At 41.9% G+C, this 14,317-nt stretch overlaps 1 protein-coding gene across 1 annotated transcript in view; it reads right to left on the minus strand.

Moving 5' to 3' along the window:
* The window catches only part of LOC124722972, a 210,686-nt gene that overhangs the window by 115,298 nt on the left and 81,071 nt on the right, over nucleotides 1-14,317 (minus strand). The window lies entirely within an intron of this gene.

A 14,317-nucleotide genomic window follows, 5' to 3' on the forward strand; every position in this document is an offset into this window, starting at 1 on the left:
AAGTTCCGATTTCTCCACTTGTCACTCCATTTTCTAACGTCCACAGCTCCACTCACTATCTCCAAATGACAATACGTAAACTGAAAGAGCAACAATGAACTACAAATAATAAATTACAATCGATAAACAAACCCATAGCAACTGGAATACCAATATGCAGCCGGCCGCGGTGGCCGTGCGGTTCTGGCGCTGCAGTCCGGAACCGCGGGACTGCAACGGTCGCAGGTTCGAATCCTGCCTCGGGCATGGGTGTGTGTGATGTCCTTAGGTTAGTTAGGTTTAAGTAGTTCTAAGTTCTAGGGGACTTATGACCTAAGAGGTTGAGTCCCATAGCGCTCAGAGCCATTTGAACCAATATGCAAAACAAAAACGCTACGAATTTATGCACACCAATCTAACAATTTGATACGGCTGCACCAGGTACAGCAAAACAAAAATGATGCCGAAATGATTATCGCTTGCGTGAGGCGCTACATCCTCAATGAAATGTTAAGCAGAAGAGAATGAATGCTATAAACAAGGCGTTGTACCATTTATGTCAAGCGTAGATATTAAATTACAGCATACTGCAAAGTTATGTGTTTCGTTTTAGTACTGGTAATTAGTAAGACTCCACAATAGCGGATTCCAGTATACGATACAGTTCTCGTTTAGACGTAAATACCCAATTACGAGTTAACAGGGCAAGAAACGCAGTTCGTCTCCGGAGCTGAACGAGCGAGCAAGCTGAGCCCCACCCTCGTGACGCACGCGCCGCGGCCTGTCTTTCTCGTGGGCCCCATGCCAGTGAAGTAGTGTTTATGTGCCAGTCGGCAGTATGGAATCAGCACAGTAATATGGGCAGACGTAGAAATCTGACAGAATAGCTGAAACGAGCAACTGAGTTTGCACGTACGCACCTCCACACTGCGAAGTAAGGGGACCTGGACGTCATGGCGTATAGATTATTTATTTATTTATTTATTTATTTATGCATTTATTTTACCTGGCAAGATTAGGGCCTTCAGGCCCTCTCTTACACCTAACCAGGCATACTCAGATTCAACAAATTTCAGTTTCTACAGAACATTAAGGACATATAACATGTTATACAGTATTAATGTTAAAGAAAAAAAATAGAGATTATAAAAGTAGTACAACGATAATTATAACAATAAAAAATAATTATAACAATAAAGAATAATAATAATAATAATAATAATAATAATAGTAATAATGACTATGTATATGAAAGTAAACATATTTTTCTTTTATGATTGTCAGTCCTATTGCTAGTTGGGAATTTTCTCGTTATATTCTTGCAGCTTGTGAGTTATTCTCATCAAGCAGAGACATAAGACGATCGAATGGGGTAAAAGAGATATAGAAGAGGTAGATCGGTTAGAGGAAGAGAAATAGAATGGTAAAATTCGAAGCTATGATGGAGAGGAGAAAGAAAAAGATGAGAGGAGCACAACAATGGTGGCTATACCGTCCCTAATATGTAAGTCTTGAGTTCCCTCTTGAATGTTGAGTGGTTCTGGATAAGACGCAGATCACAGGGGAGCGCGTTCCATAGTCGTATGGCTGAGATGGAGAATGACACGGAGAAAGATTTTGTGTTATGTAAAGGTACAGCCAATATGCTAGACGTATCCGATCTGGTATTGCGGTTGTGGAATGATGATAGGTGTTTAATGTGAGAAGATAAGTATTGGGGGCACCAGTGGCTAAGAAATCGATGAAGTAAGCACATCGTGTGGAGATCGCGTGCCGTATGTGGGCATATCCAACCTAGCCGGGAGTATGAAGGACTGATATGATCATACAACCGTATATTGCATACGTATCTAACGCAAGCATTCATCACTAGCTCGAGGCATCTCGAATTTTCACTATTTGTGCCGTGTTGAACTACATCACAGTAGTAAAGATTAGGCAAGACTAGTGTTTGGACTAATTTTTGTTTAACATGGGTTGGAAATATTTTTCTAAATTTTTGAATTGCATGTAGGGAGGAGAGCGATTTCCGGCAAGCTGTGACTGTTTGTTCTTCCCAGTTTAGGTGTTCATCCAAGATTATTCCAAGGTCTTTTACTGTTTTTTGGTATGGTAGTTGGGTACCATTGAGGAGTATTTGAGGGACTGTTTCGCGAAAGTACCGACTGATTAACTTTGGATGAGATATAAGTATGACCTGGGATTTCTTGGGGTTTAGTTTCAGACCTAGGTTCTGTGCCCATCGAGAAACAGAGCAAAGATCTGCGTTCATACTCGCTACTGCGTCAGCAATGTTCTTGGGGCTTGCACTTATGTACAGTTGGATGTCGTCGGCATATAGATGGTAGTTGCAGGAGTGAATCACTGAAGAAATATCATTAACGTACAGTGAGAAGAGTAATGGACCAAGGACGGAGCCTTGGGGAACTCCAGAGCGCACGTTTTTCCATGATGACTTTTCCGACCCACAAATGACTTGTTGACTTCTGTTTTTGAGGTAGCTGTCGAACCAGTGTATTGCGCTGTTTGAGAAATTCAGCTGCTTCATTTTAATTAGTAATATATCAAAGTCAACTGTATCAAAAGCCTTGCTAAAGTCAAGCAGTGTTAGGATGGTAGCTTCACGTCTGTCCATAACATGTTTAATGTCATCAGTTACTTTGATTAATGCAGTTGCTGTACTATGGTGCTTTCGAAAGCCTGACTGATATTTGTCGTGGATGTTATGAGTTTTGAGGTAATGCGTCAGCTGTTCATGGACGATGTATTCTAGGGCTTTAGATATTGCAGGAAGTATGCTGATCGGCCTGTAGTCACCTGGCGACTTAGGGTTGTCAGTCTTGGGTATGGGTTGAATTAAACTTTGCTTCCACTCAGTAGGATATGTACTACTGACAAGAGACAGGTTGATGATGTCTGTGATAACTGGAGTAATAGTGTTTACGACGTTCTTAATCATGCCAATGCTCACTCCATCATTTCCTACTGCCTCGGAAGAGATGCCCATAATTGCCTTGTGTACTGTGCCGGTAGTGACATGTTTTAGGAAAAACTTGTCTCTCGAGAGATTGATATCTTGGGGCTGGTAATTTGTCGCTGCGTGGCAGTTTACAGCTGTTGAGAAGAAATCGTTTAATTCTTCTGCAGACGCTTGATAAACAGCGTCAGATCTTCGCTTCCCTATACCGAAACTGCGCAGCTTTTTCCACAGTGCAGCAGGTTTTGATATGTCGCATACGACAGAGCGGGCATGTCTGATTTTGGCATTCCTCCCGCTTTGCTTAGTTCTATTTCGGAGTTTCCTATAAGCTTCGTACGCCTCGGGAGTTGGGTTACGCTTGAAGGCCCTATGTGCAGCATCACGTTTATTCATTAACTGGCGTAATGCAGTGGTGAGCCACGGAGCGGGAGCTCTCTTTACCTTGACAGTGCGTTGAGGAGCATGTTTATCATACAGTGCAATAATTTTGCGACATAATTCCCGAATTTTTCCGTCTAAAGTCGGTTCATTGCTCATATCATGCCAAGGGATGTCTGAGCAATCCTTTTGAAGAGCGTCATGGTTAACATTTTTTAGGTTTCTGTAGGTTACCAGGTGAGATTTTTCTTTGGTAGTATGTACTGAGTAATTTAAGAATATCACGTCATGAGCAGAGAGTCCTGGAGCGGATGTCTGATTGGCGCGAATTATTTTATCTGGTCGCTTTGTTGCTATTATATCTATGAGTGTATGGCTGTGTGGCGTGTGATGAGTTGGGTCCAGCGGTGTTAAACTCATATCATTTTGAAATTTAATAACTCAACAACTTTAATAGATATTAGAATGAAACTTTAAAAAAACAATTAGCATATTTTGACCTCTATTTCAAAAAAAAAAAAACTGTAGAATGCATAGTGGAATGAATATTGATGTTTTTCTCACGTATTGAATTGGTTCAAATGGCTCTGAGCACTATGCGACTCAACTGCAGAGGTCATCAGTCGCCTAGAACTTAGAACTAATTAAACCTAACTAACCTAAGGACATCACACACATCCATGCCCGAGGCAGGATTCGAACCTGTGACCGTAGCGGTCGCTCGGCTCCAGACTGTAGCGCCCAGAACCGCACGGCCACTCCGACCGGCCGTATTGAATTACGTGTAATTTTTATTTTAGGTACACTGTACTTGCACACTGTTCAAAATAAAAGAATATTATTCTTTAACTGTTAAATGACATGCTACAGCTTAAAATATGTAATACGCTGTTGAATAATTGGGCTCACTGTATAGGCAAGGACTATATTATTATTCATGCAACATTTTGTTGTTGTTGCTTTAATATTGGATGAGATGATGATATCTAAGTATGCAAAAACATTGACTACGGGAAATAAAAACTAAAGATCTGCATGTCATTTTCTTCTCAAAGGCAACGCGTCAAAACACTCCAGCTCCACAATCCTGTTGATTCTTAACGTCCTTCTCATCTTCTTTACTTTTCTTTCTTTTCTTTGTTATTCTGGCCTCCTTTACCATGCTTTCAGCATCTTTTTAGCTTCACCGACACGTCGCCTCTCCTACTTTTCATGGCGTCCCCAGTTTTGATGCCTAATTTGCTCGTGGTTTTTAATGTACTTGTTATGTCATCATTAAAACACAATACGGCGTCCATCATACCAATATGAAAAGCTGACATTCCATCTAAAACAGTTTACGACACAAACGTGCGCGAAGACTGTATCTACTTCTGTCGACAGAAAGATCGATTTCAATTAATCCATATTCAAGGTACAGTCGATATGTTCTACAAAGTTATTACACGAACAAGTTGCTATGGCGCCAAAATTATTGACGAGACACTGTAGGCAAGGTTTTGTTTTTGACAGTAGTGTGACAGCTAGCCACTCACGCGCCGCATCTGCTTTAGAAAGGCATTTAAACGTGAAAATCGTGGGGTACTATACAGGGTGGTCCATTGATAGTGACTGGGCCAAATATCTCAGGAAATAAGCATCAAACGAAAAAACTATAAACAACGAAACTCGTCTAGCTTGAAGGAGGAAAATAGATGGCGCTATGGTTGGCTAGCTAGACGGCGCTGCCACAGGTCAAACGGATATCAACTGCGTTTTTTAAAATAGGAACCCCCATTTTTTATTACATATTCGTGTAGTACGTAAAGAAATATGAATGTTTTAATTGGACCACTTTTTTCGCTTTGTGATAGATGACGCTGTAATAGTCACAAACGTATAAGTACGTGGTATCACGTAACATTCCGCCAGTGCGGACGCTATTTGCTTCGTGATACATTACCCGTGTTAAAATGGCCCGTTTACCAATTGCGGAAAAGGTCGATATCGTGTTGATGTATGGCTATTGTGATCAAAATGCACAACGGGCGTGTGCTATGTATGCTGCTCGGTATCCTGGACGACATCATCCAAGTGTCTGGACCGTTCGCCGAATAGTTACCTTATTTAAGGAAACAGGAAGCGTTCAGCCACACACATGTGAAACGTCAGCCACGACCTGCAACAAATGATGATGCCCAATTGGGTGTTTTAGCTGCTGTCGTGGCTAATCCGCACATCAGTAGAAGACAAATTGCGCGAGAATCGGGAATCTCAAAAACGTCCTTGCTGAGAATGCTACATCAACATCGATTGCACCCATAGCGTATTTCTATGCACCAGGAATTGCATGGTGACGACTTTGAACGTCGTGTACAGTTCTGCCGGTGGGCAGAAGAGAAATTACGGGACGATGACAGATTTTTTGCACGCTTTCTATTTAGTAACGTAAACCGGCATATTATGCACTACTGGACAACGGAAAATCCACGATGGCTGCGACAAGTGGAACATCAGCGACCTTGGCGGTTTAATGTATGGTGCGGCATTATGGGAGGAAGGATAATTGGCCCCCATTTTATTGATGGCAATCTAAATGGTGCAATGTATGCTGATCTCCTAGTAATGTTCTACCGATGTTACTACAAGCTGTTTCACTGCATGACAGAATGGCGATGTACTTCCAACATGATGGTTGTCCGGCACATAGCTCGCGTGCGGTTGAAGCGGTATTGAATAGCATATTTCATGACAGGTGGATTGGTCGTCGAAGTACCGTACCATGGCCCGCACGTTCACCGGATCTGACGTCCCCGGATTTCTTTCTGTGGGGAAAGTTTAAGGATATTTGCTATCGTGATCCACCGACAACGCCTGACAACATGCGTCAGCGCATTTTTAATGCATGTGCGAACATTACGGAGAGCGAACTACTCGCTGTTGAGAGGAATGTCGTTACAAGTATTGCCAAATGCATTGAGGTTGACGGGCATCATTTTGAGCATTTACTGCATTAATGTGGTATTTACAGGTAATCGCGCTGAAACATCATGCGTTCTCAGAAATGATAAGTTCACAAAGGTACATGTATCACATTGGAACAACCGAAATAAAACGTTCAAACGTAGCTATGTTCTGTATTTTAATTTAAAAAACCTACCTGTTACCAATTGTTCGTCTAAAATTGTGAGCCATATGTTTGTGACTATTATAGCGCCATCTATCACAAAGCGAAAAAAGTGGTCCAACTAAAACATTCATATTTCTTTACGTACTAGACGAATATGTAATAAAAAATGGGGGTTCCTATTTAAAAAAAACGCAGTGGATATCCGTCTGACCTACGGCAGCGCCATCTAGCGAGCCAATCATAGCGCCACCTGGTTTACCCCTTCAAGCTAGACAAGTTTCGTTCTTTGTAGTTTTTTCGTTTGACGCTTATTTCGTGAGATATTTGGCCCGGTCACGATCAATGGACCACCCTGTATATACGCATAATCAGGAAAAAAATTACAGAATTTTATCAAATAAAAAAATTCCATTTTTCGGATCCTCATAACACCCAGGTCCCCTTAAGTTATCCGTTTATCAATTTGGACTGTGCAACGTATCTATAAGGAATGGTGTACCACTTGTAGACACGTAAAACAGCAGTTGTAAAAAGATCTTAGCTAACAGTGGCTGGAGACGAAAGTTACGCCTTGCCAATGACAGTCGGTTTCAAATCCGACAGCATTTGCTACTGGCAGTGAGCGCAGGTCCATCTCAACCACTTTCCTAGCTAATATTTCAAAGTGGACTACATACAATGGACATTTCGAGACAGCTACTTTCCGAAAAGCCATTGCCCTCAGCAGCGCATAAAGCTGCATTCCTTCGGTGGTCTAAACAACACAGAAACTGGACGGTAGCTGATTTGAGTCACATAGTGAGGTCCAATAAGACGCCATTTTGCCTCTTTTCAAATTATGCAAGGCGTCTACTGCACTGACCGCCCATTGGAGTGTTTAATCTGCAAAGCGTGGAGGATGTACATCAGGCCGAGGGTTATTCTGCGATATTTTGTGGGTGTTTTTCGTACCATGGCTTGGGGTCACTCATTCAAGCTACCCACAGCATACATGAGGATGTTTTACTTCAACGTTCTCTGTGGCCAAATGCTGCCTTTTATTTTACATGGTGATGAATATGCTATGGATACTCCCATATTCCGAGACGACATGACTGCATTCACAGGGCAGCAGGCATACATTCCTGGTTAGATTACCATTCGGACACCCTCCTGCACCTCGACTGGTCCGCAAAACCCATAGAAGATGTCTGGGCTATTTCGAACAGCGAGTGAAACGTAGCAGTAAACATACCCGCTATTTGATGGTTCTGTAGAATGTAATAACCAACGACGATTGGCTTCAGCTACATTTGGCATATCTGAAGAACTTTGTGAACTCTGTTCCTCTCCAAAACGATGACACTGTCGAGGCTGGAGGCGGTGTTAAACATTTTAAGTGGTGTCTCATATGTGTGACTAATTTTTTCTCCAGTGTGATTATATAAGTTGTTTCAGGGTCCACTGGAGAATGTTACACGGATGATGAAAAAGTTACATTGTACCAAAATTACACCAGGAGTCTCTGTCGGCGAAACACCCACTCAAAAGTTATAAGGGAGAGTAGTCAGCTTAACTGTCGAAAAACTACTCAAGCAAACAGCTGGAGAGTAGGCAAACCACGTAGACGAACGAGGTACAGCAGCAAGGAAAACACGCCATCAGATGCGATCTTGATAATCTGTTAAATGGGCCGTAACATTTTTTTACCAATGCCCACTGCTAGACTGAAATCTGTCTGATGGCGTTGCAAGCACGTGACGTGGTAAGGAAAGTATACGGCTTGCCAAAACTTAAGTACGAGATACATAAAGTAACATAACGTATTGCCGGCCGGGATGGCCAAGCGGTTCTAGGCGCTTCAGTCTGGAACCGCGCGACCGCTACGGTCGCAGGTTCGAATACTGCCTCGGGCATGGATGTGTGTGATGTCCTTAGGTTAGCTAGGTTTAAGTAGTTCTAAGTTCTAGGGGACTGATGATCTCAGAAGTTAAGTCCCATAGTGCTCAGAGTCATTTGAACCATTTTTGAACATGTATTAACACTCAGTGGAAACGAATAGAAGTCCTGGAGCGTGTTGCCACAGAACTCCTAGTTGTTCACAGAAATCTGGCCGTCAAATGGCATGAGGTCGGCGTGACTACTGCGCTGGCGCTGGCCCCACAACAAGAGGTAGCTGAAAGAACGGGAAAAGACAATGTGTGTCAATCAGCGAGCAGTTATGATGCACTGCGGTGGTGTTTTACGTTATAACACGGCTCGGAGACAACACGGTCATCCAAAAACGATATTAATTACTCCACATTAAGGTTATCTTAAACACAAAAAGGGACACACAGCCAGCCAGCCAGTGATATAAAATGTCTGACAGACAGCAAAGTAAAATTCGAAAACAAACTGAAAAAAATTCTCGTTGACAACTCTTTCTATTCCGCAGAAGAATTTCTATTATTGTAATGTGTCAGATGTGAGGGGTGGGGTGGGATGGTAGGGATTCCTAACTCACGCCTGTATATAAAAAAACTAATAAATTTTCAGCATGTAGCCATATTTACACATTAATTTGTGATGTGAATGTAAAATGTCTCGTTCCATATCATTGCGATTTATCGTACAAATGGTCCATGGAATATGAATCTAACTAATAGTTCACTTTCTATAATATTGCCTTCAAGTTAATTTTCGCTGTGCAGTCCCTTTACGCAATCCTTCCGCCTTCCACCTTTCGCTTCTTCACTTATTTCTGGTTTTCCGTCTGAGCTCTTGTTCTCCTAAGAGTTCTTTCGTTTTCCTGCAGGTGATATGTACCTTTGCCTTAGTTACACATGGTTCTATAGACTTATATTTTTCCTCTAGCCATTCCTGCTTAGCCATTTGTACTTTCTGTCAATCTCATTTTTAAACGTTTGTAATCCCTTTCGCCAGCTTCGTTTGCCCCATTTTTATATTTTCTCCTTTTATCAATTAAATTCAACATCACTATGATATTCAAGGATTTCTACTAGGCCTTGTTATTGTACCCATTTGATCCTCTTCTGCCTTCACTATTTCGTCTACCAAAGCTACCCATTCAACTTCTATTGCTTCAGTCAATCGTTACCTAATGCTCCCTTTTATGCTCTCAACAACCTCTGGTTCATCCGACATATCCTGCACCCATCTCCTCAATTTGATACCTTTCTGCAAATTATTCAGTGGTAATATACATTTCATAACGAATAAATTATGGACAGAGTCCACGTGTGCCGCAGGAGATGTCTTACAACTCAAAATCTGGTTCCGAAAACTCTGTTTTGCCATTGTATAATAAATCTGAAACCCTAAAGTCTCTCCAGCTCTCTTCCACGTATACAATGTCCTTTCATAATTCTCAAACCAGGCGCAGCGATGATTAAATTACACCGTGTGCAAAATTCTGCCAGATGGCTTCTCCTTAATTCCTCTCCTTTCCTTGCTCTTTCTACTACCGAATTCATCACCCATCACATTTAAATTTTCCTCTCTCTTAATTATCTGAACAATTTCTTTTCTCTCACCTTACAGTCTTTCAATCTCTTCATCATCTGCAGCGCTAGTTGGCATATTAAATTGCACTACAGTGGTGGTTGTTGACTTCGCGTCTACTTTGTCTACGATAATGCGATCACTATGCTGCTCTTAATATCTTATCCGCATTCCCATTTTCTTATTCATTGTTACAGCTACTACAGCATTACTCCTCTTTGATTTTGTGTTTCTAACACTGTACCCCCCACGAACCATGGACCTTGCCGTTGGTGGGGAGGCTTGCGTGCCTCAGCGATACAGATAGCCGTACCGTAGGTGCAACCACAACGGAGGGGTATCTGTTGAGAGGCCAGACAAACGTGTGGTTCCTGAAGAGGGGCAGCAGCCTTTTCAGTAGTTGCAGGGGTAGACAGTCTGGATGATTGACTGACCTGGCCTTTTGGCATGCAGCTTTACTGTATGGTTAATGATGATGGCGTCCTCTTGGGTAAAATACTCCGGAGGTAAAATACTCCCCCATTCGGATCTCCGGGCGGGGACTACTCAAGAGCCGGCCGGAGTGGCCGAGCGGTTCTAGGCCCTACAGTCTGGAACCGCGCAACCACTACGGTCGCAGGTTCGAATCCTGCCTCGGGCATGGATGTGTGTGATGTCCTTAGGTTAGTTAGGTTTAAGTAGTTCTAAGTTCTAGGGGACTAATGACCACAGCAGTTAAGTCCCATAGTGTTCAGAGCCATTTGAACCAATACTCAAGAGGACGTCGTTATCAGGAGAAAGAAAACTGGCGTTCTACGGATCGGAGCGTGGAAAGTCAGATCCCTTAATCGGGCAGGTAAGTTAGAAAATTTAAAAAGGGAAATGGATAGGTTAAAGTTAGATATAGTGGGAATTAGTGAAGTTCGGTGGCAGGAGGAACAACACTTTTGGTCAGGCGAATACAGGGTTATAAATACAATGTCAAATAGGGGTAATGCAGGAGTAGGTTTAATAATGAATAAAAAAAATAGGAATGCGGGTAAGTTACTACAAACAGCATAGTGAACGCATTATTGTGGCCAAGATAGACACGAAGCCCACGCCTACTACAGTAGTACAAGTTTATATGCCAACTAGCTCTGCAGATGACGAAGAAATTGAAGAAATGTATGATGAAATAAAAGAAATTATTCAGATAGTGAAGGGAGACGAAAATTAAATAGTAATGGGTGACTGGAATTCGGTAGTAGGAAAAGGGAGAGAAGGAAACATAGTGGGTGAATATGGATTGGGGCTAAGAAATGAAAGAGGAAGCCGCCTGGTAGAATTTTGCACAGAGCACAACTTAATCATAGCTAACACTTGGTTCAAGAATCATAAAAGAAGGCTGTATACATGGAAGAAGCCTGGAGATACTGACAGATTTCAGATAGATTATATATTGGTAAGACAGAGATTTAGGAACCAGTTTTTAAATTGTAAGACATTTCCAGGGGCAAATATGGACTCTGACCACAATCTATTGGTTATGAACTGTAGATTAAAACTGAAGAAACTGCAAAAAGGTGGGAATTTAAGGAGATGGGACCTGGATAAACTGACTTAACCAGAGGTTGTACAGAGTTTCAGGGAGAAAGTAAGTGAAGAAATGGCAGGAATGGGGGAAAGAAATACAGTAGAAGAAGAATGGGTAGCTTTGAGGGATGAAGTAGTGAAGGCAGCAGAGGATCAAGTAGGTAAAAAGACGAGAGCTAGTAGAAATCCTTGGGTAACAGAAGAAATATTGAATTTAATTGATGAAAGGAGAAAATATAAAAATGCAGTAAATGAAGCAGGCAAAAAGGAATACATTCGTCTCAAAAATGAGATCGACAGGATGTGCAAAATGGCTAAGCAGGGATGGCTAGAGGATAAATGTAAGGATGTAGAGGCTTATCTCACTAGGGGTAAGATAGATACTGCCTACAGGAAAATTAAAGAGACCTTTGGAGAAAAGAGAACCACTTGTATGAATATCGAGAGCTCAGATGGAAACCCAGTTCTAAGCAAAGAAGGGAAAGCAGAAAGGTGGAAGGATTATATAGAGGGTCTATATAAGGGCGATGTACTTGAGGACAATATTATGGAAATGGAAGAGGATGTAGATGAAGATGAAATGGGAGATATGATATTGCGTCAAGAGTGTGACAGAGCACTGAAAGACCTGAGTCGAAACAAGGCCCCGGGAGTAGACAACATTCCATTAGAACTACTGACGGCCTTGGGAGAGCCAGTCCTGACAAAACTCTACCATCTGGTGAGCAAGATGTATGAGACAGGCGAAATACCCTCAGACTTCAAGAAGAATATAATAATTCCAATCCCAAAGAAAGCAGGTGTTGACAGATGTGAAAATTACCGAACTATCAGTTTAATAAGCCACGGCTGCAAAATACTAACGCGAATTCTTTACAGACGAATGGAAAAACTAGTAGAAGCTGACCTTGGGGAAGATCTGTTTGGATTCCGTAGAAATATTGGAACACGTGAGGCAATACTGACCCTACGACTTATCTTAGAAGCTAGATTAAGGAAAAGCAAACCTACGTTTCTAGCATTTGTAGACTTAGAGAAAGATTTTGACAATGTTGACTGGAATACTCTCTTTCAAATTCTGAAGGTGGCAGGGGTAAAATACAGGGAGCGAAATGCTATTTACAATTTGTATAGAAACCAAATGTCAGTTATAAGAGTTGAGGGGCATGAAAGGGAAGCAGTGGTTGGGAAGGGAGTGAGACAGGGTTGTAGCCTCTCCCCGATGTTATTCACTCTGTATATTGAGCAAGCAGTGAAGGAAACAAAAGAAAAATTCGGAGTAGGTATTAAAATCCATGGAGAAGAAATAAAAACTTTGAGGTTCGCCGATGACATTGTAATTCTGTCAGAGACAGCAAAGGGCTTGGAAGAGCAGTTGAACGGAATGGATAGTGTCTTGAAAGGAGGATATAAGATGAACGTGAACAAAAGCAAAACGAGGATAATGGAATGTAGTCGAATTAAGTCGGGTGATGTTGAGGGTATTAGATTAGGAAATGAGATACTTAAAGTAGTAAAGGAGATTTGCTATTTGGGTAGCAAAATAACTGATGATGGTCGAAGTAGAGAGGATATAAAATGTAGACTGGCAATGGGAAGGAAAGCGTTTCTGAAGAAGAGAAATTTGTTAACATCGAGTATAGATTTAAGTGTCAGGAAGTCGTTTCTGAAAGTATTTCTATGGAGTGTAGCCATGTATGGAAGTGAAACATGGACGATAAATAGTTTAGAGAAGAAGAGAATAGAAGCTTTCGAAATGTGGTGCTACAGAAGAATGCTGAAGATTAGATGCGTAGATCACATAACTAATGAGGAGGTGATGAATAGGATTGGGGAGAAGAGAAGTTTGTGGCACAACTTGACAAGAAGAAGGGATCGGTTGGTAGGACATGTTTTGAGGCATCAAGGGATCACCAATTTAGTATTGGAGGGCAGCGTGGAGAGTAAAAATCGTAGAGGGAGACCAAGAGATGAATACACGAAGCAGATTCAGAAGGATGTAGGTTGCAGTAGGTACTGGGAGATGAAGCAGCTTGCGCAGGATAGAGTAGCATGGAGAGCTGCATCAAACCAGTCTCAGGACTGAAGACCACAACAACAACAACAACAACAACTAAACTGACGAAAGGTTCTGTTCATCCTGCCAATGAACTCTGATGAGCCCCAGTATATCTGACCTCAACCTATCTCTTTCTCTTTTTAAATTTTGTAACCAACCTGCCAGATTAATGGATCTAACATTCCACGCCCCGATCCGTAGAATACGTTTTGTTTCTCCTGATGAGAACATCCTCACGAGTAGTCCCCACCGGAAGATCCGGATGGGAGACTGTTACATCCGAAAAATTCCACCCAAGAGTATGCCATCATCATTTAATCATACAGTAGAGCTGCATGTCCTTGGAATATGTAACGGTTATAGTTTCCTATTACTTTGAGCCCGTCACTGTACCAGCACAGCAAGGACATGTTGGTTGATGTTACAAGGCCAGATCAGTCAGTCATTCAGACTGTTGCTCGTACTGAAAAGGCTGCTGCCTCTCATCAGGAAACAACACTGTTGTGCCATATGGGATAATCTAGCCTGAAGGAAGACTGGGGTTTGACATTCTATCTACAAAAAGAGGTAACTAGATATCTGATCCAGGCAGTGCTGCATATTTGCATGTCTAATAAGAGTGTGAAGCGAAGAAGTAGACTGACCGCAGACAGTGTGTTTTCTATTTCCTGCGTTCACTTTGCTCCAGATTACAGTCTACAGTTTGCTGATGAGGAATGAGAATACTGCAGTTGCGAAAGCTGACGAGAGCGTCGGAACTTTCTCACAACGCCCT

This window comes from Schistocerca piceifrons, chromosome X, assembly GCF_021461385.2.
Source record: "Schistocerca piceifrons isolate TAMUIC-IGC-003096 chromosome X, iqSchPice1.1, whole genome shotgun sequence".
Taxonomy (NCBI): Eukaryota; Metazoa; Arthropoda; class Insecta; order Orthoptera; family Acrididae; genus Schistocerca; species Schistocerca piceifrons.